At 46.4% G+C, this 2,269-nt stretch overlaps 1 non-coding gene across 1 annotated transcript; it reads left to right on the top strand.

Moving 5' to 3' along the window:
* Nucleotides 1–1,956: 1,956 nt before the first annotated feature.
* On the top strand, nucleotides 1,957–2,029 carry TRNAS-UGA (transfer RNA serine (anticodon UGA)). The gene has a single exon. It is a non-coding gene; the product is annotated as a tRNA-Ser (tRNA).
* The last annotated feature ends 240 nt before the right edge of the window (nucleotides 2,030–2,269 follow it).

The raw sequence follows: 2,269 nt of genomic DNA, 5'->3' as shown, positions 1-2,269 counted from the left end.
TCCTTGCTGTCAGTGCTAGTTGGCTTCTCATGATATGACTAATAAATATCGGGCCCCTCGGTTAACCCCCTTTCTTCTCGTTTAATACATAACGAGGGTCGCAAATCCGGCAGCATTGATGCCTTCAGGTAGCATATGTGGGTTTATTCACCAGTTTCCTTCACCCAAAAAGATCACGTTCTCGTGACGCCTGCGGCAACGAGGACATTCCACGTCCGCCGCCAAGGTCTGTGAGTGGTGGCACTGGCTAACACTCCCAGGGTTTTACTAGTACACATAAATACCCTAGAAAGTTGATGGGGAAACAACGCCGTTGTAGCTCAATTGGTAGAGCATCGCACGCGAAATGCGAAGGTTGTGGGTTCGGTTCCCCCCTGCGGCAAGTTGTTTTTTTCATCCGCTTTAATTTCTAATAATTCATCGTTTCTTCATACCATTTATTAGGCACAACTAATTTCCCCTATGTTGTCCTTGCTGTCAGTGCTTGTTGGCTTCTCATGATATGACTAATAAATATCGGGCCCCTCGCTTAACCCCCTTTGTTCTCGTTTATAACGCCGTTGTAGCTCAATTGGTAGAGCATCGCACGCGAAATGCGAAGGTTGTGGGTTCGGTTCCCCCCTGCGGCAAGTTGTTTTTTTCATCCGCTTTAATTTCTAATAATTCATCGTTTCTTCATACCGTTTATAAGGCACAACTAATTTCCCCTATGTTGTCCTTGCTCTCAGTCCTTGTTGGCTTCTAATGATATGACTAATAAATATCGGGCCCCTCGGTTAACCCCCTTTCTTCTCGTTTATTACATAACGAGGGTCGCGAATCCGGCAAGATTGATGCCTTCAGGTAGCTTATGTGGGTTTATTGACCAGTTGCCTTCACCCGAAAAGATCACTTTCTCGTGACGCCTGCGTCAACGAGGACGTTCCACGTCCACCGCCAAGGTCTGTGAGTGATGGCGCTGGCTAACACTCCCAGGGTTTACTAGTACACATAAATACCAAAGAAAGTTGATGGGGAAACAGCGCCGAGGTTGCTTACTTGGTAGAGCATCGCACGCGAAATGCGAAGGTTGTGGGTTCGGTTCCCACCTGCGGCAAGTTGCTTTTTCATCCGCTTTAATTTCTAATAATTTATCGTTTCTTCATTCCATTTATTAGGAACAACTAATTTCCCCAATGTTGTCCTTGCTGACAGTGCTTGTTGGCTTCTCATGATATGACTAATAAATATCGGGCCCCTCGGTTAACCCCCTTTCTTCTCGTTTATTACATAACGAGGGTCTCGAATGCGGCAACATTGATGCCATCAGGCCGCATATGTGGGTTTATTGACCAGTTGCCTTCACCCAAAAAAATCACGTGCTCGTGACGCCTGCGGCAACGAGGACGTTCCACGTCCGCTGCCAAGGTCTGTGAGTGGTGGCGCTGGCTAACACTCCCAGGGTTTTACTAGTACACATAAATGCCCTAGAAAGTTGATGGGGGAACAACGCCGCGGTAGCTCAATGGGTAGAGCATCGCACGCGAAATGCGAAGGTTGTGGGTTGGGTTCCCACCTGCGCCAAGTTGTTTTTTCATCCGCTTTAATTTCTAATAATTTATCGTTTCTTCATAGCATTTATTAGGCAAAACTAATTTCCCCAATGTTGTCCTTGCTGTCAGTGCTTGTTGGCTTCTCATGATATTGACTAATAAATATCGGACCCCTCGGCTAACCCCCTTTCTTCTCGTTTATTACCTAACGAGGGTCGCGAATCCGGCAACATTGATGCCTTCAGGTATCATATGTGGGTTTATTCACCAGTTTCCTTCAACCAAAAAGATCACTTTCTCGTGACGCCTGCGTCAACGAGGACGTTCCACGTCCGCCGCCAAGGTCTGTGAGTGGTGGCGCTGGCAAACACTCCCAGGTTTAATAGTACACATAAATACCCAAGAAAGTTGATGGGGAAACAGCGCCGCGGTAGCTTAATTGGTAGAGCATCGCACGTGAAATGCGAAGGTTGTGGGTTCGGTTCCCACCTGCGGCAAGTTGTTTTTTTCATCCACTTTTATTTCTAATAATTTATCGTTTCTTCATACCATTTATTAGGCACAAATAATTTCCCCTATGTTGTCCTTGCTGTCAGTGCTTGTTGGCTTCTCATGATATGACTAATAAATATCGGGCCCCTCGGTTAACCCCCTTTCTTCTCGTTTATTACATAGCGAGGGTCTCCTATACGGCAAGATTGATGCCATCAGGCAGCATATGTGGGTTTATTGACCAG

The sequence above is a fragment of the Dermacentor variabilis genome, chromosome 9 (assembly GCF_050947875.1).
Source record: "Dermacentor variabilis isolate Ectoservices chromosome 9, ASM5094787v1, whole genome shotgun sequence".
NCBI classification, from domain to species: Eukaryota; Metazoa; Arthropoda; class Arachnida; order Ixodida; family Ixodidae; genus Dermacentor; species Dermacentor variabilis.
Note: the sequence above shows the minus strand (reverse complement) of the source record. Positions and strands in the feature narration are given on the sequence as shown.